Genomic DNA, 23,410 nt, shown 5'->3' with positions numbered 1-23,410 from the left:
CTCATCCATGCACACAAACATCTTATAAAATTATTCTGTATAAACTATTTTATACAATTCTTTGCAATCTCAGTACAGTTGTACATCATTCCACTATAGCCCATGTGAAATGTCACACTGCATTACATACAGTATCTGTGTTATAACCCGCTGGTGTACGATTTCTTCAATTCAGCTTTGTGTAATAGCCCTGTAGAGTACATTTGTGTAACATTCCTCTATATTATCAATCCCTGTGTCACTGCTAGTATTACTACAGCAAAAATGCCCCTGCGCCAATGATCCATCCTGCCACATGACATGATGTATGTGAGAACTTGTCCCTGATCTGATCACCAGAATACATTTCAACTCGTCATCCTTGATCATTTTATCTCCTTTTCTCCTTTCCTGCAGCTGATACCTTGTTAGGATACCATTACAATCCCTGCAGAGGCTAATTTACATTTATATTAAAATTAAAGGTAATAAATGAAAAGGATGACACAACAAGATCTCACATTTTAAAAGCTTTGCTCTAAGAGATGCCAGAACGCATTAATGATCACGGTTTTCGTTTTGTACGCAATTTATACTTTAGACTACGAAAGGAATGTTCCCCTTTTATAGACATCCCAGATTGCACTCTCCACAGAACTACAATTTTTAAAGCAAACAGGAGTTGTTTTCAGTGTGTAATAAGTTTGTATTTCCCCATTTTACCAAGTAGTAACTTTGAGTAGCCACCTCCAGGCTCTTCCCTTAGTTTTGAGATTTTCTGAAATACTCTCCCAGCAGTTAAAATCTGTCGCAATAATGATTTCCCTCGAGCCAGGCCAGGACAATCTCCCCTACTCGTTAGATGGCTGCGGGATCTGTCTCAACTAGAGACCATCTCCATCCTGCAGACCAGCTGTGGTAGTTTTCAATGCCAAGCAGCCTCTTCTCTTTGCTCACCACACAAAACTACTGCCTATGATATTCAATGATTTACAGGGAAGCCTGTAACCTGATCTTAAAAGTGGCCTAATTTGCACGTTTCCCCATGGCAACATAAAGCACATTAGCCTCATGCCAGATATTCTTATATTCAAAGATTAAATATTCTTGGCCACAACTCTCTTTTCGTCTATAAGTAAATGGTCAGCTTACACCTTATAAGTAAATGGACAACTTGCAATACAACTGTTTACACTCAAACACTTAATATTTTTCTGGGGCTTTGGGAGAGTCTACTCATTGTGAACTCGACCACTGCAATTGTCTCCAACTGTGACCATCTTACACCTTTGCCCCAGTAACACAATCTGATCCTCCTTTTGATCTTTAACTGCCCTGGGGCTAATGTGGCCTGATCTGAAATCTGCTTGACATGACTCCCTCCACCTTACCTTAAAAAAACTCAGCTCAGAAACGCAATTTTATAAATCAATTCAATAGGTCTCCAGGATTAACCTTTCGGCACTTGACCCAGTGACACGGGCAGGATTTCCGCCTCACCTCCTTGGCGTGTCTTCCAGCAGCTTGCCAATGGCTGCTGGCTGGATCTTCCGGTCCCACCGATGTCTATGGAATCTTGCGTGGCTCACCTGTCCTACAGCCAGAGAACTCACCATCTGGGGGCGGCGGGGGGAGAGGGGTCATGCCTTTAGCAGGACTGGAAGATCTTGTCAATATGAAGGGCCAAAATATCCCACCCATTATTCCTATCTGACCCTGACACAGCAAGCTGTTGAGCTATTCTGTGAAAGATACTGCTCCTGGTCAGCATCATACTTGCTTTCAAACAATACGCACACACGTGCACACACACACCAGATCTTCCTCCTCCCAGATGCCACTCCCAGTCTTAATCCTGTTGCCTGGCCAAGATCAATTCAGTCAGCACAGATTGAGTAGCAAACCTGGACCCTTCCAGGTTTGTATTGCTCACTGTCTAACTGGATAAACCTGCTGCATCATTAGGGGAGTCGCATGACTGGCCTTGTACTGTAATCCTATTAGACTTTTCATCCTGTCGTGTGCCATTTTAGGAGGTGAAGCGTTTGTAGACAGGTGCCTGTGCTACAGGCACAGCAGGCTTTATAGAAAATTAAGCACACAAGGACAAAAAGTCTCCATTATATCAGTTAAGCAGACATTGCAGTACAACTTGTATGGCAACCTCAGAAGTTCTGGGGATTATATAAATGATTTGAAATTAACTTTTCCAGTTACAGGCACCACTGAATAGTGTTGTTGAGCAACAGATAAAAATAAAAAGAATAAATCAGTTTTTTCAAGAGTTATTTTTCAATCTGTGTTGTAAAGTATTCTCGGCAGAAGTATTGAGGGATAAAGTATAAAACAGCACCAAGTACAACATTTAGAAAGATCACAGAGAACCCAGGTATTTTCACAAAGCAGATTTTTTAAATCAGTAAAAATTACTAAGAAGTTAATTATTTAATCCTGCTTTAAAAATAATAGCTCGACAAATTGCTTCCAGAAATCACTTTAAAACTGAACACGAAAAATGCTGTTTTGTCTCAACTACCAGCATTGGCTTCACCTTGTGGGCAAGAATTCAAATATGAGCCCTTAGCATTAAGGTAGAATAAAAATCAAGAATTGGAAAAGTACTCACTCGTTTAAACTTGTACTACTGGAATCCTGGTTTTGACAGTAATTTTAACCTTTGCTTTGAGTTTGCTTTGACTCACCAATATTTATATGTAAAAATACATGTCATTGTGATGACAGAGGCAGGGTGACATTGTAACTGTTGCTGCGAGGTGGAGGAATGTCGGAGAGTGGGAAGAACCGAAGGAGAAACAAAAAAAAAAAAAAAAAATCACAAAGCAGTTCAGGAGGTGAATTAAGTTTCCGGAAACAAGAGAGGTGGAAATAAACAGTGGAATCCATTTCAAATGTTATGTAGATGGGATTCTCTTTTTTGGTGACTAGTAGAGGATAAAACAATGAAAGGATTGTGCAGGAAGTGGTGCAGAGGTGTATCCTCTTGCCGCTGAGTGACAGGATGTTTATCTCTTCCCAAGTCTATATGTAGTGCTTTCTTGATCCCAGATTGGCCATCAGGGAGAGGGACCACACCGAGCGAGAGTGGGTAAAAATACTTTCCTCCGGCAGCAGTCATGCGATCATAGATTTTATCATTTCAACCAATCTAAGTAAGCAATCATTGCACCCCATTAGTATTAATGGAGCACATGTGCATAAAGATCAAAAGGAAGAAGTGAAAAATAGAACATATATTTTGGAGTACAGATTTGGGGATGGTTTTTCAATTTTGGGTTAGCGAAAAAACTTGAGAACTTTTCTGTTATGGAGCAAGAGAGGCTGCCTTATTTTAATTGTTGATGAAAAAATTGCAGTCAGTCATGGTTTGTGATAGTATATTCGTAACTTTATCATTAAATACAAAATTAAAGAATTCTAAGTCTCCTTCACAAGTTTTTTTGCACCACACACAACTATTCTTATTAAAAGGTCTGATTTTGTACTGAGGTAATAAACTCTTGTTCGAAAGGTGATGACACAAGGAATTATTTAGTTGTATCCCTAGTCCTGTTTTTACACATGATCGCCTTGACATAGCTTTTTCCAGGAAGGGCCGAAAAATCCCACCCACTATTCCTATCTGACCCCTGACACAGCATGCCGTTGACCTATTTTGTGCAAGGTACTGTTCCTGGTCAGCATCGTACCTGCATTCAAACAATACGCACACATGTGCGCACACACACACCAAATTTTCCTCCTCCCAGATGCCAGCCCCAACCTTAATCCTGCTGCCCGGCCAAGATCAAAGATGAGAAGATGGGGCCTTCATAAATAACCTCAGCTGGTATGGGAATTGAATCCTCGCTCTGCATCACAAACCAGCTGTGCTAAACTGGCCCGTGTTACTTATTTAAATAAGGACTATAGCAATGGAGGTACTAATTTGGCCACACACGTCTTACAGGTCTCTGCTGGTACCAAAATAAAACCAAGTCAGGTGAAAGCAGAAGGTGTTTAGCAAGAAGTACAGCAATTTACTGTATTTGATACCATGGCCAATTCAACTCAAAAGCAGACCCAATGACAGTATGTTGTGCTATAAAAATATTTCCACGTTTTTATTTTTTTTAAATTTAGCGTGGCCAATCCACCTACCCTGCATATCATTTTGGGTTGTGGGGGTGAGACCCACGCAGATACGGGTAGAATGTGCAAACTCCACACGGACGGTGACCTGGGGTCGGGATGGAATCTGGGTCCTCAGCACCGTGAGGCAGCAGTCCCCAAGTTCCTCATCAGAATAAGCAGTGTTATGCTAATCACAATTTGATCAATAATGTATTGAAGGATGTATTTCGAAACACAATGGGGTTGATCTGCTAACTTGTGTGTAACTATGAGAACGGTCAACAAACTCACACGAGCTAACACAGTGATCTGCAGTGAGGTGAAGCCTGGCCAAATGGCAATGTATCAGTCCTTCCCAATATACTTGTCGACCCTTTTTGCTGCCTTTAGGTTAACAACATATTCGGATCCATCTCAATGGCACTTTACACACATCCTAATGTCATATAGCTGTGAAGTTTGATCAGCTGGATAAAAGATAAAATGTATAATTTCAGTACAATCTGGCTAATGGTTAATGCCATAGTTTATGGCATTAGATTGTTTTTTTTAAGAAAGCTATGTAGAAATTCTTGAGCTCCTTAATATTTTCTGCATTTGCGAAATAGCTGCTGAGTTACAAATATGTTTCATACAATTTAGATAAAGAATACAGTACAGATGCAGTTAGCTGGATGTATCAGAAAGATAGAGGATACTGAACCATCAGTGACGTATCATAATGGTGTTACATTATGTCATTCTCTCGCAAAGGGAAATGGAACACAATGCTAGCTAGATGTTAAACTGAAAAGAGGACTATTCCATTAGTTCTGATAAAAGTTTGCTCTCAAAATTTAAATTTGGAACATTTCACTCCTGAAATATACGATATAAAGCAAGTTGATTCATAGTTGAAAATATTGGAGCAGAACACGTGTGATAAAAATATTCAAAACTGTATACTTAAAGCAAATAGTATGGATGTATGCTTGAGGCAAATAGTATGGAAGTATACGTGAGGCAAATAGTATGGATGTATACAAGGGGAGCTAGGGAGACATGAGGGAGAAGAAGGTTTTGCTGGTAAGAATTAAATGAGGAAAAAATAGGGAGAGGCTCAAGTGGAGCGCATATGCAGGCATGGACTGTTTGGGTTGAACAACATGCTTCTTGGGCTGTATATTTCATTCAATACTCTGCCCAATTTTATGCCTTTAGCAAAGTTGAAAGTTCTGCTAGTGACCCAAATACAAAGATTACTGACAACGATTGGATAATAATGCTGAACTAAAGTGGAACACCTCAGATTCTGGAGATTGGAAATAAAAACAAAAGTGCTGGAAAAACTCAGCTGTCTGGTAGCAGTTGTGGGGAGAGAAAAAGAGTCAAATGCTTCGCATCCAGTATGACTGCTTCAGAACTCGACAGTTCTGAAGAAAATTTCTATTGGACTTGAAACGCCAACTGTGTTTCTCTCGCCACAGATGCTGCCTGACCTGTTGAGTTTTTCCAGCACTTGTTGTTTTTATTTGGATAATCATGCATTATGTAGGTTTTCTATTCCCAATCTCATATCATATTCTGCCAAATATATACAATTCTAAAACATTACGGAGAAGGGCATGATAGGAAACAGCACAGGGGTGTGCGGATTCCTATCAAAGGGGTTTTAATCCATCCCCGTGTTAATTGATTTGCATGAACATGACAAGGCTACTCAATGCTGAAATTTGTTACCAAAATGCAAACATTCATTCCCAAAATTGACAAACTGCACCACAATAAACAACAGCTACAACAAAGAAAATCACCCACAGTTGGAAATGGTTTATGTTACTTAGAAGGTATTTTCTGAAACATAATGAAGTACTGTGATTTTTCACATATCACAGCTGAAGCAGGTTTGTCCTGGCTGAATTGTGCTGTACATATAGTCTGAAGTACATACTTTCTAAATTGTATCTAAATATATATTTATTCATTACTTTGTATTTAGCTGTCTATTGCCCCATTATGGAATTGTAGAATGCAAAGTGTGACCCTGGAGCTTTGACAATCCTCTTATTGTTCCAAGGTTAATGACGTTCTTACCAGAACAAATGAATACAAGCAAACGTAAAATGACTGGATCCAACTGCAGTGAATATCTTGCACAGCACAGTCTGTTAACTTATATTCAAAAAACCCTCTTAATAAATGAACAAGTCTGGTTAATGCCGACAGTCACCCAATCTTCGAGAACTTAATGTCCTGTTAAATAATAAGCATCATGAACATGCACTCAAATGTACACAGGTCGTCACATTTGCTGCACAAAAAACACTGGCAGAAGCCATCCATTTGCCAAAAATATCATTGCAGCATCCAGAACACAAAAGTTATTCAATAGGGGTTAGGGAGTTCAACCTTTAGGACATGGAGAGAGATATTCAATACTCAGCCATCTATTTTGCAACTGAAAAATGAAGGGTAAGAAATTGAAAACCACTGTATAGGACACGGGGTAGTAGGGTGAAGGGGAGAATCATTCCTGCTCCACTGATGCCTAAGGCTTGTGTGATACAAATCAGACAGGCCCACAAATGAGTGAGCAAGCAGCCTGGCCACCTGCATGAAACAGGAGCATGATTGCATTACAATGCAAATTGTGATCCTGCATCAGCTGCCAGGCCCCAGTGTGTTTCTTTGACGGTTGTATGGCCCCAATATGGTTTGGCACAGGTTGCAGGGCCCCTCTGCATTTCTCTTATCAGTTGTATGGCACCAATACAATTCCACATCAGTTGTAGGACTATGTCAGTTGTAAGATCCTGATGCAAAATCCAAGTACAAATGGCAGATGTACAGTGCAAGTTCCTTTTAGTGCACTGTACGAGATCTTGAGCCACCTAACCAGTGATCCTGAAAGGATCACAGGCATGATTGGTGCATGCAGCAAGTTGAATGTCACCCCAATGATAACAACTTGGTCACATCCTAACATCCTATCCTTCGAGCTATTTGTCAAGTTGCTTGGTATAGTTTTCTGTATATAATAATCATAAATTCAACAAATAATTCCGGTCAATATTTACAATTTAGGCTCAAGAAACAGATGAAACAAGATATATTCTCGGAGTTATAATTCTGGTGACAGATTTTGAAGAGTGGTCTGGAGTGATCCTGTGACTAAGAAATTCTCTCTGTTGTGTTATGCTTCTTCATGTAGCATACGCTGCTTCCTTGATGTATACTCTGACAAAGGAAGGTTCAGACTTGGAGATAGGTTTAACACATTTATTGAACAGTTAACAATTCTCCTACTTGAGTTCGACTCTCCTGCTAATCTTGCTATAGTAACTCAGTCTAACTAACCAGTCTGCTCTAAGCCATGCGGTGGGTGTGTTGCTTCTGATCTGCCCCTGTCCTTCTCTCTAAGTGTCGCCTGTGGAAAGAGAAAGAGCATGTGTGCCCTGTCCTTTAATATGTGGGTTTTGTAATGCCCCTTTGTGGTAGTGTCACCTCTGGGTGTCTTGACTGCCCATTGGCCATGTCTTATTCCAAGTGTTCATTAGCTGTATGTCTGCATGTCATGACATCTCCGGTGCTCCCTCTAGTGTTTACTTAGTTGCAGTATATTTACATTAACCTCTTGTGTATTTACAGTGATGCATATCACCACACTCTCCATTGGGGTAAATTTACTTTCTAGCCAAAGCTATTTCATTATGGTAGTACTGCACATCACCAGTTCCTATCATGAAAATGTGCAGAGATGTCTCCAGCAGCTGCAAATGGCACCATCAGATTGATTGCTTTTGCTAACCCCAAACTGTCAGGGAAGGATAAATACTCCAACGTATTTCCATAGCTCTATCCCATCAGTTTGATCGAGAAGACCATGTTTGATGCAAGTAAAAAAAATGAATCAATGTTAATTCAATAAATCTATGGATTTTGATTAACTGGTCCAGCTGACCAATAGGGATGGATCGGTAGAGTACAGTAGTGAGGTAACATTGAGCTCCACTGCATATAATGGTTCACATAATGTGGCCCTCACAATACTAAACGAAAGTTACAGCCACCACCATTTCTAATAACACAACAGATAAACTCACATTTCTATTGATTTATAGACATAAATATATGCAAGCATTTTACATAAGAGGGAAAAGGATTGACAAATTAGAAACTGCTATCCCATTTCAAGATTTATGTGCAATATGAATGAACATAACTTGGTCACAGTGTGATACAACAGATCTGACAAAATTAGTTTAAGGAAGGTGAAAGGGAGATCTGATGGAGGTAAGCTTGGGGGGGGGGGGGGGGGGAGGAATTTACTCAACTGCAACTAAATTTAAGATAACCAGCAATGGAACAGGTTAGTAAACTTTTATTTGAACACTTGTGGTTAGGACACCAAACTATCACCAGAAAGAGCAACTAAAGCAAAATTCATAGCAGCTTTCAAAAAGTGAACAATTATATGGAGAAGAAATATTTCAGGCGGGATTCTCCGGAAATATTTCTAAGTGTGGTAGCGAGCGAGAACTACCACGAGCTTCCCGGCACGTGGCCCAGTGAGGTCAGCAATACAATTCAAAGTGAATTGGTCCACTTTAACGAGGCCCCATGGGCGTCTCACCGTTGACCCTTTTCCGGCACTGGAGGCAAGTTTTCCCGGCGCTCAAGCCGCTGCCCTGTGACTGACCCTTGGGGACACTCTGAACAGGACATCCTCGCTGTAAAGAAAGGCGCGCCAGCCAATTTGCCGGCACCACGCTCGCCAGCCTCCCGCTAACAAGGTCGAGCAGCACTTAAAACAGCTCATGTGCAGCCAACTCCAGCCAGCTTGCAACAATGGAACAAGGACGACCAGCCCCAAGATTCAGGGACGCAGATCTGGCCAGGCTCCTAGACACAGTGGAGCCCAGGAGGGATTTCCTGTTCAGAGGGTCCCGAAGGTTCAGTCACAGGGCAGCGGCTGTGAGCGCCAGGAGTGTGACCAGGAAGACTGGCCTCCAGTGCCGGAAAAAGGGCAATGACCTAAACCGGGCAGAAAACTGTCCGGGTATCTTGCTGGGCTTGGTCTATGTCAAAGATTATGCAGTTTTCCTCCCGAGCAAACAGGGCATCCGTGACCTGTCGGATGCACCTGTGGGCTGTACCCGTGAGATGCCCGCTCGAGCCCTGAAATGATCCTGAGGTGTAAAAGTCCAGAGCTGCCGAGAACAGGTGTCCTCCTGCTCCATGTGGTGCCAAGTACACAAGGATGTGGCACAAATTCCCGCACTGTCTGCTTGTTGAGGCTGGTTCCCTCCCCATGGCACTCAACCACCTTCCGGCCATGGACATGTCCCCGGAGCGGTGTCCTATCCCCTAGGTGTTCAGATGTTGGCTGCTGAGTGTGTGGTGTTGCCTCCCGCAGATTTCAGGCAGTGTCCAGGCATCATGGTCTGATTGGGATGTGAGGCAATGACTCCCACATGCGACATGGCCCGCCCATCCATGGGAATCCGCTTGGGTTGAGTGAAATGCTCACTTCCTATGATTGCTAATTCCCTATTAGCAATAGCGTCAGCCACACAGGCAGGGATAAGGGTTGCCCCTGGAATGGGTACACACGATCCACGGATTGGCATAGTGGTGCCACGTGCGGTTCCCCTCCAGTTGCCCACCCCGTGCCATCCCCCCTCCCACGGTGACCGACCACTGCGGTGGGTCCCCACCCACTGCGGAGGGTTCCCATCCCCAGCTAAGGGTCCCCCACTCCCCCCACCAAGCATTGGGGTGGCAAGCCCAGCACCCTGGGCTCTTTGCCTGTAGCAAAGATGGCTACTCACCTTTTCAGCTCCCTTCCGCCAGGTTCACGTTTTTAAAAGGGAGAACTAATTGGCGCCAGCGTGACCACTTGCTGGGATGCCAATGAATCACGTGAGGCCACTGGATATGGGGTGGTTCCCATTAATTGTATGAAATAGGGCTTAAGTGGTGTTACTTGGTTTCTTGCAAAACTACGGCGAGATCCCAATTTTGTCTACGGGAGCTGGCCAGTTGCATCGCAAACTGTTTGGTGCCTGGCTCGGTTCGCGTTTTCGGCCTCTCCTGCTATTCATCGACCTCATTTTGCTCGTGCGAGAGTGAAACGAGACCGGAGAATCGCCCCTTTAAAGGATAAGTGCAAGAATAGGATGCTTATTTCAGACAACAGGCTCGGAAGGAGGGCCAAATAATGTCTTTTAGGCTGTAAAATTATATGATTCTAAGTGACATTGGCTTTGAATCATAAATTATTCATATTAAAAGTGACGATGCCAAATCACAATGTCGTTGAAGTTTAATACAAGGGCTAACTATTGAAAGAAGCAGGTAATATTTCTTAAAACAAGGACATAATTGATAAACACACATGTACTTTCTAGGAAGCCTCACTGCTTAGGTGATCAGGAGAGGAAACCCCAGTTGATTTCGCACATTTAGTTTTTTGGTGCGGAAGCCAACAATAATGACCAAATGTTCAAAGGAATTGGAAATAGGACTTTCTGGCCTGTATGATTTAGCGCTACATTGTTCGTGTCTGCAAGGCCATTGTGATAACTCCCAGAATGCTTTTAGTTATACAGAATGTAACAAAATGAACTTTAAAAAAAAAGTTTTATTAACAAATTTTCAATACAACCCCTTTCATTTCAACTCTCTCATTACATACTTATTTTTTTTCCCCAAGTACAAAAACTCCATCAGGTCACTTCACCACATTGTGACACTGGGCGGGGCCGAAGACTTCCAACCAAACAGAACTAGCGTTTGGGCTATTAAAGAAGCAAAGGCAGGAGCATCCGCCTTCACCCCTGTCTGCAAGTCGGGTAAAAATAACCACCAAAGGACAACTCCCAGAAGCTTGTACTTCTCCAACCACTCCTCAAAACGAGCCAACACCCCATCTACAACAAATCACCAAATCGTTCTAACCCCTCTTCCCTCCAATTCCCAAAGGACAAATCCAAAACCCCCTGCACAAAATGGGGCCACCATTGACCTGGCACCCAGTTTAAAAAGCCGTCTAAACTGTCACCATATTTTAATGGTGGCCACCACCACCAGATTGGTAGTCCGTTTCAGCAGGGATAATAGAAGGGGAGCTGTGACCAATGCTCTCAAACTTATGCCTTTACAATCATTACTCTCCATCCTCCCCCACATGGACTCCGTCCCCCTAAACCACCCTGCATCTTTTCAATACTTGCCGCCCAATATCCGTATAACAGGTTGGACCATGCTCGGCCATCTGACTGCCTATCCCTTTGTAAAATAACCCTGTGGACCGTGGGGTCCTGCCCGCCCAAATAAAAGACAAGATCTTCTTATTGGCTCTGGTGGTGAAGAAAGATTTTGGACGGAAACCTGGAAGGCACTAAAACAAAAATAGAAATCTTGGGAGGATATTTATTTTGACCGATTGAACCCTCCTCACTAAAGTCAGTAGGAGGTGATCTCACTTCTTTAGGTCAGCCCTCACCTCTTTAAACAGGTCCCCAAAATTTAATTCCTGCAGCGAGATGCAATCATGGGCCACCCGGACGCCCAGGTAACGAAAACTGGACTTGGCCAAGCGAAAAGGCAACTTCCCCAGGTTGGCTCCCCTCCTTGGGAGATTCGCCTGAAAACATTTGTACCCAGAAAAGGAGCCAAACCTCTCAAGTAGCTTAATTATCTCCTCTGTACTGGAGAGAGGGTCTGTCACATACAGCACTGTAGCACAGTGGTTCGCACAATTGCTTCACAGCTCCAGGGTCCCAGGTTCGATTCCCGGCTCGGGTCGCTGTCTGTGCGGACTCTGCACGCTCTCCCCATGTCTGCGTGGGTTTCCTCCAGGTGCTCCAGTTTCCTCCCACAGTCCAAAGATGCGCAGGTTAGGTGGATTGGCTGTGCTAAATTGCCCTTAGTATCCAAAAACGGTTAGGTAGGATTATGGGGATGGGGTGGAGGTGTGGGGATAGGGTGGAGGTATGGGCTTAGGTACGGTGCTCTTTCCAAAGGCCGGTGCAGACTTGATGCGCCGATTGGCCTCCTTCTGCACTGTAAAGTCTATGATTCTATGAACAGATCGTCCGCATACAATGCCACCCTCTGCTTCCTCCCCCTCTGTCTATCACCTTTCAATTCATGGATCAATTGCCAAGGCAAACAATAGCGGGAACAGTGGACACCCCTATCCCATGCCTCTCCTCAGTTGGAAGTATTTTGAACTTAAAAGTGTTTGTATGAACGCTCGCGGTGGGGGCTCTATATACGAGCAGGATCCAAGATATGAATCGAGGCCCGAAGCCAAACCTCTCAAAGATCTCAAACAAATAGCCCCACTGCATCCTATCAAACGTCTTTTCCACATCCAGTGAGATACTCTCTCCATCTCAGGGGCAGGAGAGGGGGGGACAAAACAACATTAAGCAGCTGCCAAACATTGGCTGACAACTGCCTTCCCTTAACAAACCCTGTCTGCTCCTCCAATACGACCCCTAGGGGGCAGGATTGTATGCGTCGAGCCAAGACGTTCGCCAACAGTGTGTTCAATAATGAAATGGGATAATACGACCCACACACCGTTGGATCCTTATCCTTCTTTAAGATGAAGGAGATCGATGCCTGCGCCAATGTCGCCAGCAACGTCCCCCTAGTCATAGAATCCTCAAGCATCTCAAGTAGCATTGGGCTAGCAATCCGGCAAACTTTGTTTAAAATTCAACTGGGAACCAGCCCGGCCCCTTCCTCAACTTCATCAAACTCATTCCTTCCATAAACCACTCTAAAGTCAGATGAGTCCCTTGTTCCTCCCTTTTCTCCTGTTCCACCACCAGAATAGTCTAACTAACCAAAATCATTGACAACCCATCCTCCGGGGACTCCGACTCGTAAAGGTTCCGATAAAACGCCTCAAAGACTTTGGCCGGAACAGAGACCACTCTAATTTAATCCGTCCACCCTCCTAACCTGCACAATTTCCTGAAAGGCCCCCTTGTTGCCTCAACTGGTGCGCCAACAAGCGACTAGCCTTTCCCCCATGCTCAGAAAAAGCCCCTCTTGAATGTCGTAGCAGCTGCAACACCCTATCCATTGACAGCAGACCAAACTCCAGCTGTAGCTTACTCTTAACTAGCCAGTAACTCTGGTGTCCGATTTTTAAAAACATATTTTTAATCGCCATTTTTCAGTTTTTACAGAGTAACAGCTCGATCTATGGTCCACCTGGCATTTATATATAGAGTCGCTTCTTATTTAGTGTTTTACCATATGTTCCCTCCATCTGCCACCCACCCCCCCATTTTATACCATCTCCCGTAGATAGTCTGTTTTTCCCCCTAGTACTAACGTCTGCCCTGAGTGTCACACACGGCTCTGCTCGTTTCTGTTGCAGTTTTTAGTTGTCCTAGAGGGGTATCGGGGGGGTGACTTCCTGGCCCCTCTCCTCCTCCCTTTTCCCTCTTCTTTCATTCTGGGACTCTCTTGGGTTTCCTCCTCTCCCCTTCCCCCTTTGCTCCTTTTCATTGTGTGTGCTCGTATTTGCTTTCCTCCATTACTCCTCCCCCCCCCGTTCCTAGTCGCTATTGGCCTTGAACAGGTCTTGGAACAAGCTGATCAATGGCCCCCATGCTTTTAGGAAGGCCTCGTCCGACCCTCTGATGGTGTATTTGATCTTCTCCGGCTGGAGAAATTCCAACAGGTCTGCCAGCCAGTCTGCAACCGTGGGTGATGCTGCTGATCGCCAGCCGAGCAGGATTTTCCGGCATGCAATTAAGGAAGCAAAGGCCAGGGTGTCAACCCTCTTCCCCATATGTAGTTCTGGCTGATCTGATACCCCGAAGACTGCCACTCTCGGGCATGGCTCCACCTTCACAACCTGGGACTTCGCCTTGAAGAAGGCAGTCCAGAACCCAATAAGTCTGGGGCAGGCCCAGAACATGTGGACGTGGTTAGCCAGGCCTCCCTGGCACCGTTCACATTTATCCTCCACCTCTTGGAAGAACCTGTTCATTCGGGTTCTAACTCTGGTGTCTGGCTAACCGAATATTGATGGTCCACTTCCAAGATGGCCACCAACGTCTGCCTTGCCACACTTTTACTCTGCTCCTTCTGCCCTTGTGCGCCTTAAAAGAAATTATCTCCCCTCTAACAACAACCTTGAACATGGAAGGTGAAATCTCCTCACTCCTATTAAATCTCAGATGCTCCTCAGTGGCGGAGAAAACCTGCTCGCAGGAGCTCTTATCCTCCACTGAGCAGGGCCGACCCAACTACCATGTCCACATAACATGGAGCATAGTCAGAGATCACTATCGCCGCGCACCCTACCTCCACCACCCCCAGCAGCAGGGACCTACCTACCGCAAAGAAATCAATCCTGGAATACACTTGGTGAACCTGAGAGAAGAAAGAAAAATCCTTCTCCCTTGGGTGTAGAAATCTCCAACGGTCTGCTCCCACCATCTGCTCCACAAAGACCAACAGTGTCCTTGCCATCCCAGAAGGCTTGAATGCTTTAGGCCTCGACTTACACAGTCGGGGATCCAATACGCAGTTAAAATGCCCTCCCATGAATTGATGCAACTCCAAATCCGGGATCAAAGACAATAACTTTATTAATAAAAGCTGCGCCGTTCCAATTTGGGTATATACATTGACCAGCACCACTGGTGCACCCGCTAATAACCCACTAACCACCTTGTACCTACCATCTATCTGGATTCGTTAACATCTTCACCGCCGAAAAGACTACCTTTTTATAATCAGGCTCGCTGCCCACCCAACACTTCCACAACCTCATCTGATCTCTAACCTGCAAATGGGTCTCCTGCAACAGAACCACATCAGCTTTCAAAGTCTTAAGGTGCGCAGACACCCTAGATCTCTTTACCGGGGCTACTCAACCCCCTCACATTCCATCTGACCAGCCGGATAGGAGGGTCGTCTTACCTTACCAGTGTCAGCCATTGCCACCTCGTAAGGCAGTCCAGCACCCACCAAGAAGGGGTGATACCAGGCCCACGCAACATGGCCGACAGAGCCCCTGACACAAACAGGACAAAGGAATGTCCTCAGCCACCTTCAGAAAACTAATCCATCCCTCCTCCCTTCCCATGACATCCAAACAACTAAGCAAGCCCCCCAAGTACCCCCCCCCCCCCCCAATCATCTAATAACCATAACCCTTCAAGCTCATCCCTAATAAAGCCCCTGCCGTGTGAACCGCAGAGAAGTCCATCCCTTCACTTCCGTTGATTAACTATTTTAGCTAGCAGGGTGGCCCCACACAGAGAACCATTTATAACCCCAAAATTCCATTACACCAAATCAACCCCCACCCAAAATAGATTTTATTAATTTCAAAAGAACATAACGTGAACAATAAGCAGCATCCATCCCACCAAGCACCACAATACAAATCCACATGTAAAGCTACACAACAGCCCAATCAACACTCTTTCAACCACTGATAATAAAAAAAAAACCAAAAAACCAAGCAACCCCCACCCGCCTTCGAACAAACATCCCACAACCCATGCAAACTACATTAGAATTATTTCAAGCCCAGTCCATTTCTTTGGACGAACGTGTCAGCTTCCTCTGGAGTCTGGAAGTAGTGGTCCTTATTTTGGTAGGTCACTTTAGTGAACTATATTTGTGTTCCTTTGGTTTGTTTCTTCTCAATGTATAACTGTGCAGCAATAATAGTGATCTCATGGGCATGAGGAAACTAATACCCTGATACATTATTCAAAAGGCGCATAGCCACTAATTCAGTAGGGTTACATAATCTGGTGATGTCTTATCCTGGCTAGGGAAACAGGTGAAATAAAGGGTTGGATTTTACGGATATAAATCAAAAGAGAAATGTCAGTAACTTAATAAAGTTACGAAGAACCCATTACAAAGTACAGGCAAAACATTGCATGTTAGGCTCAAGGAAGGAGAAACTGCTTGCATTTGAGATGCGGAAAATTCGCACATGTTTCGCAATGAATTAGTTGGCTACCATCTGCACATTTTCACCAGTTTTGCAATTAAGACATTACTCTGGCTCTTTGGTCTCGCGACAACAAAAAACTCATGTTTGCACACATTACCTGCCTGTGCCACTTCACTGCTCGTCAGACTTAAGCCTTTTAAAACCTATTATCCACGTCTGTATTAGAAACTGTCTGGTATATCTGTCACACTGTAATTGCACCCTCCTGCCAGTGAAGGCACTGCAGGACCAATACAGAGGGAAGCTGCATTTACAACTAAAAGTTTTCTATCAATTTGCAATTGAAATATGACAATATGGTCAGAATGCAGGATACTAAAATGGGAACTGAATTGGGCCTGCATGTCCTTGGTCTAATTATCTGTTATGTTGTGGAGATGCCGGTGTTGGACTGGGGTGAGCACAGTAAGCCTGAGGAAGGAGCTGTGCTCCGAAAGCTAATGATTCGAAACAAACCTGTTGGACTTTAACTTGATGTTGTAAGACCTCCAGTAATTATCGGTTGTCCACTTATTCTGTTTTGCCTAAAAACTACACAGCCACAATGTGCAACAAAACAGGAGATCAGGTAGTATTATTTTAATAAATATAGAAATATCTTCTTATGGCTCTTCAGGTAAGACCAATTATTACCAATTCTTACTCTGGAACTTATTTGAGATGACAGGCGAGATTTAACAGAATTTAAACATTTAGCCAGGTGATTCCAGGCACTGGCAGCGCCAAGAACGGCCCTGCTATTAAACTGGGCTTTACTTCATTTCTTGGCCTTGCCAAGGAACTCCCCATCGAGGCCGCACTTTGCCCTATTTCCTGCAATAACGAGTTCCAATATCCATACCTCCCACCACGGCCTCCGGACATCCCCAACACCCCAACGCATTTATATGGAGTAATCGTGCCTCCCACACCCCACTTTATAAGGGTGCAGCATCCCACCCGCCAGGCCTAATCTCCAGTACAGGCAAAATGCCACCTGGGCACCCTGGCAGTGCCTTATTGCACACTTGATATGCAGATTTGGATCCTGCCCACCGATTGCAACATCACGAGAGATCCCATTAGGTTTTGCGAGGTGTAGCGAGCCGGGTAAATCTCGCAAGTGGCCTCTTGCGAGATTTACCTGCCATGTTTCGTCGTGAGTCAGACACGGCGCAGCCGTTAGATTTTGCCCAACATTCACATTAATGAATGTTGAGTCATCATCTGTTTGAGTCAGATATAGTAATGGTTTTTCAATGACCGTTCTGACTAATGATCCAAACTCAAACTTCAGTTGCAATGAACTGAAGACAGTTCAAAGACAGCCATTGCAGACTATTTTTTGTAATCTGTAATATTAACTTAAGCATCAAACATGTGAGCTTAAAAAGCCTTCTTTGCTATGGTTACTTCCTACAACACCACACCTTATTCGATGTTCTAAAATTGGATAGAATACTTTAACACTTATTCACTCCTGGGAGGCTTGTTGTAACATTCAGAGCAAGCCTTTTGTGCAGTGTGGGCAAACTATCACCTGATTAACAAGCTACTGCACTTCCCCTAGTGCTTCTTTCATTACAAATAATGGCAAGACTTTTCAGACTATTTTAATGGCCATTTATGCTTTTGAAACAAGCTCACTCGGATTCTGTCCAGTTTCCCTACATTTCATAGTGTTCTCACCCTTTTGGCAGCCAAGGCAAGAATAAGGAATTGTTTTGCCTGCTTCTAAGAAAGCAATCTACTAATTTATGATATTCAGACTGCACTGTTTACATTTGCTCATTTTTTAAATAAGTGTGTGAAGAGTTGAATTCTAGTAAGCCTAGTATACTAAAGCAGGTTTCCACAACTTGAGTGATCATACCATATGCAGCTATAGCTTTCAAACCACCCACAGTTGCAGTGTCAATGGTTCTGAAATTACTAGAAAAACAGTGATTACTAGTGTGCAAAAAAAGACCTAATAATGTTTGTGAAGAACAGAGATACACTATTAGTTTTGATCCAACAGAAATTGCTATACGAGTTTGTTTTTGCTTTATTCTTTCATGGGCATCGCTGGCAAGGACAGCATTTGCTGTCCAAAGTGATCTGCTTGGCCATTTCAGACAACAGTTAAGTCAATTGCTGTGGGTTTGGAATCACATGTCGGTCCGACCAACCAGATTTCCTTTCCTAAAGAACATTCGTGACCCCGATATGTTTTTACAACCATCGATAATGATTTCATTGTCACCATTACTGGAGAAGTTACATATTCCAGATTCAATAACTACATTTAAAATCCAACAGCTGCCGTGGTGGGATTTGAACCCGTGTTCCCACAGCAGTCTACGCCTCTGGATCACTGGTCCAGTGACATTACAACTATACTACACACAGACATACAAACGGCGGTACAGTAGCACAATGGCTTCACAATCGCCAGGGACCGGGGTTTCATTCCCGGCTTGGGTCACTGTGTAGTCTGCATGTTCTCCCCGTTTCTGTGTGGGTTTCCTCCGGGTGCTCTGGTTTCCTCCCACAAATCCAGAAAGACGTGCTTGTTAGGTGAATTGGACATTACGAATTCTCCCTCAATGTACCCGAACAGGCGGCCTAATGTGGCGACTGTGGTGATATACATCACTGTAAGTACACAAAGGGTGAATGTACATATGAGAGTTTGGCTGATGATCGATAAATGAGAGTTTGGCTCAAGATGGATTGGAACTTTATGGGAAAAACAAAACCTTAGATAAAGCTTTGTGTGAAGAAATGTCAAGACAGGCTTCTGGTAGCAAAATGTATCACTTGTTTTTGAACCAGACAAATTGCAGTAACGGCCTTGGGAATGGGTGCACTAGGCTTAAAGATAATTATAATTGAGGGGGGCTGAATTATAATTGAGCTGAGAGCACAGATAGGAATGCGAGGGAGCTGCCCTCAGAAATGAGCCAAAAACTGTATAAGAACTGCTGTTAGACGTATTGACTTTGGCTTGCTGGTGTAACTCTCAAGAGATACAGTGGTTTTAGTCCCGGCCGAGAAATAAACATGTTAAAGTAACGAGGTGTTCGACTGATCATTTCATCCGGACTGGCTGCAAAAGAATCCTCACATACACTACACCTAGCTAGACACTAGAGGGAACACCAGAGACATGACACACAGGTAGTCAACCAATAGGTCAGTAAAATAGGACACGACCAATGGGCAGTCACGATACACACAGAGGTGACACTACCACAGGAGGGCATTACACCAACCCATACATAAGGACACATCACACATGCTCAGTCTCTTTCCAGTGGAGACACTCAGTGAGTACAGACACAGGGTTGATTTGGAACACATCACTCCCACCACGTGGATTGTAGCAGACTGGTTAGTCAGTCTGAGTAGCTATAGCAGGATTAACAATAGCGTCGAATCAAAGTTGGAGAATTGTTGATAGTTCAATAAACGTGTTGAAGCTATCTCCAAGTCTGAACCTTCCTTTATCAGAGTGCACATCAAGGAAGCAGCTTATGCTTCGTCAAGAGCATAACAAAACATGATACCAGTGAGAAACTGTTTAAATCCATGTAGCTCAACTCAAAAAAGTGACAACCAGCAACAAAAGCCAGGCAAGATGATGTTCGGGATTCCGATTCCACAGCAGCTCCAGTACCAAGGCAATCTCAGGTGGCCTAGTGTGGCGACTAGGGGATTTTCACAGTAACACACTTGCCCCCCCCACCAAGTTGTACTGCTCCACGACTAGCCTAGTCGAAGCCAAAAGACAATACCTACTCACTGCCAGTGTCCCATTGTACATTGTGAAATTGCTTAATTTTCACCATCAATACAAATGAATCTTAATGCAGTCATTTAGGGCTGGCAATTCTGGCCACAAGGACTTTGTTAATGAAGTGAGTGAAAACCAATACATCCTACCCAATCTTGCAGGCTCAGAAAAGGAACAATGACACAATGAAATCACAGAATCCCAGAAATCTTACTCCTCTCGGTAAACTGTTCCTTGATTTTTAAAAAATTATTTTTTTCTCTCTTAACCATTTTTCTTCTATATGTAATTTTATCCAACTTTACCTTGCTTGCTTCTCCATCATTTTCTCTCTATCCTTAAATTTCACCGGTTAAGGAGCAAGATTATTGGACCCAACATTCAGGAGATTCCAGATGCCATGCTAACTTCGCTGCACAGTTGTCAATTATTAAAACTAGATACGTGAAGAAAAACATCCATTTCAGGGTGTTCACTGCAAGGTTCTCTGCTTCAGCTAATGCAGGACCATTGTGCTTATTTGAAATGCTATCTTCCAAAATAAAAACATTGTAAATATAACCATGACCATAAGGAAGGGCTGACCGGAATTCCCAGCTTTTAGATAGTTTAATGAATGGTATAAAATGGTTCAACACCATTTACAAAAATACAACAAATGGTCACTCTCATTCATGTAGGAGTGATTGATATGGGAAATTAAATGAAAGTGAAACTCGCCATAGTCCCAGAGGACCATAGGTTGCTCTCTCTTTTGAGAGAGCTGACTGGTGGTGATTTAACCTGAGGGTCAGGTGGGGCAAGGTCGACAAGGTGGGGCCTTCACGAATAACGTCAGCTGGTAGAGGAAATGAACCCTCGCTTTTGACGTTGATCCACGTCATGAACCAGTCGTCCCCAACCAACAGAGATAACCGACCTCGCATGTGGGAAATAGAAATGTCGCTGAATGCGGTTCTCGGGTTGGGGTGCTTTACTTTGCATCCAATATCATCATACCTGACAAGAATATTTCAAAATGATATTGAACACCCAAAATAGGTGGGGTTCCATTTCCCAGCATTGACATCCTTTATCTTGCTGAGCAGAAACGCTAAAAATATAGGGCACGATCTTCCCAAAAGGGGACAAAGTCCCCCAGCGAGCGCATTTACCTGCTCGCAGTACTGAGAAAGATATGACTATTCGACATGACTCGTGCTGAATAAGGAGCCTGAACAGGGAACGCGTGACCGAGGCCACACATAGTCCGATTCTTTTTTAAAATGGCGTCCCGATCTCCAAGGCCTCCAAAACAATCCCGGACTTCTCCCCACCCAGCCCGAACGCAGAGGGTCCCCCACCCTCCCAAAAACACCCAATCCGGGCAACCTTGGCCCGATCACGCGCCTGCAAAAGAATGCAAGCTTTGCACTTTGGCAGTGGCAATTTGGAACCCTGGCAGAACTACCTGGGCACCTTTGCAGTGCCAGCTAGCACTCCCATGGAACTGCCAAGGTGCCAGGCTGGCACTGCCATGGTACCCAAGTGGCACCAGCAGTGCCAAGGCACCACCTTGCCCGAAGGGCTTCGAGCTGGCGGCTTCCGATCCCCTTGTCTCATTCTAATATGCAGATTTGCCAAAACATGACACCGCCCTTTGCGTGCGGGATTCACCTCGCAAGATTGCGTTGAATCTCACGAGCGCTGCAAGCTGGGTAGATCCAGGGAGTGGGGTCTCCCAGCTTTCAACTGCCATGCTGCACGACGACGGGTTGTGTAGCCGTAGGATCTCGCCTCTAGTTGCACAAAAATAATAATCAGTCATCACTATTATACAGGATATTATAATAGCTTTGTCATTTACCTTGAAGTATTCCTAGGCTTCAATAACTTATTTTAGAGGACTATTGCAGTTCAAAGAAAAACCCTAACTCATAAAATATATGCTGAAGACAAGTTTAAATCCAGCATAAATGATAGATATAGAAGTCCAATACCGAATGGTCATGAATGGAAGATAGCGCACCTAACTATTCAAAGTTGGCACCTGAATATTCTGAAGTAAGTAGAAATCAGGATCGCAACATTCTCGGCTGTCTCTATTATATTGACAACTTTTCGCAGATTTACCTCAACTGTAATTACTTGTTGAAGAAAGAGTCATATTCTGTTTAACTTTGCGACTTATTTCCACACGTTTGCCAAGCGTAATGAATTTTTAAATAATGGATTTAATTTAGGAAACTATTTCTTCACAGATAATAGTGTACAATTGTGGAACATAAACATTTAACTATGATGTACTTTTACTTGGATAAAATAATTGAACAGGAACTACTTCCAAATCTAATTTATAATTGAAATAATGCTTCTGGTGTGTGCCCATCAAATATTAAACAATCACACATATAAACTGGATAATACACTTCAAAATCTCACTTCAAAATCTCACAAATGTAAAACATATGTTAAAATTGTCTAATGGCTCTATCATATTGATTATAAAAACAACAAGGCTAACAACAATGGGAAGAGCCTGAAATATTACAGGACAGTAACATTGCTAATCAAGAACTGAGTAATGAACAAGAAGTAAATCAGGAAAGGGGAATCAATAACATTGCTCAAAATAGTTTTTGAAAATGCTTTCAGCTGTTACTTTTATTTTGCAGTATCCTGAGGATTTAGCAGCAAAATAAAATTTCGAACATAATGAACACGTTACAATTTTAACAATTCACAGTTAAATTTACCATCACATTCTTCCAGTAGATCATAGGTTATAGAGCACTCTATACTTTGCAGTCCCAGGACAACATTCTGTGCCATCTGCATACATTTCTTTCTCTTGAGGTCTAGAGTTTTGCTTCATTTTCTGGAGGTTGCAAAATGTTCCCTGCTGACATAAAGACTCGGCCAGGTGGCAGACTTCAACAGTCAGAATGCATCAGAATCACTGTGCACAATCTTCCAATCATACCATTGTCAACCGATGCCGCTCTCTCACTCTGGTGGTCTCCCATAATGCAGCTTATTTTTTTGCTTAAACTGATTTATCAAAAACCTGCCTGCCAGTGCTCTGAAATGTGTCCGTTTACACTGCAGTGTGGATTGCAGAGCACCAAGAGCAAGAAAGAAGCTATGCATTCAAGCAACTGTGCACCATCGCCACCCCTGTTTTCTGGCTGCCAACTTTCAATTATGGCTGGGAAAGGTTGTGCAGGTCAGCAATGAACAATTGGTTGTGCTGGACTGATGGGTTGGCTAACTGGTAAACTGACAGCTGGCAAAGGTTACCAAGAGCATTCATTATTTTGACCCGGTTAACATGTCAGGCCACCTCAAGGGGAATTGCCTCATACAATGTGCTTTAGCTTCACTGCAAAACCCGCACTGCACAGAATTTAATATCACTGAAATGTAATAATTAGGAAGGTTTGTTCAATCTTGTTTTCATGAGATGAGCAAATATCATGCAAACAATTCTTAAAATTAGCATATGGATGGGTTTACTTAAAATGCAGCAAAATAATGTTTCAGGAATATCCAAGGGTTAAGTGTGTGCATGA

The 23,410-nt window shown here is 43.5% G+C and overlaps 1 protein-coding gene across 9 annotated transcripts in view; it reads right to left on the bottom strand.

The window, feature by feature from the left end:
* gramd1ba (GRAM domain containing 1Ba) overlaps positions 1–23,410 on the bottom strand; it is a 1,045,225-nt gene that overhangs the window by 232,496 nt on the left and 789,319 nt on the right. The gene's annotated exons all lie outside the window — the stretch shown is intronic.

The sequence above is a fragment of the Scyliorhinus torazame genome, chromosome 21, assembly GCF_047496885.1.
Source record: "Scyliorhinus torazame isolate Kashiwa2021f chromosome 21, sScyTor2.1, whole genome shotgun sequence".
Taxonomy (NCBI): Eukaryota; Metazoa; Chordata; class Chondrichthyes; order Carcharhiniformes; family Scyliorhinidae; genus Scyliorhinus; species Scyliorhinus torazame.
Note: the sequence above shows the minus strand (reverse complement) of the source record. Positions and strands in the feature narration are given on the sequence as shown.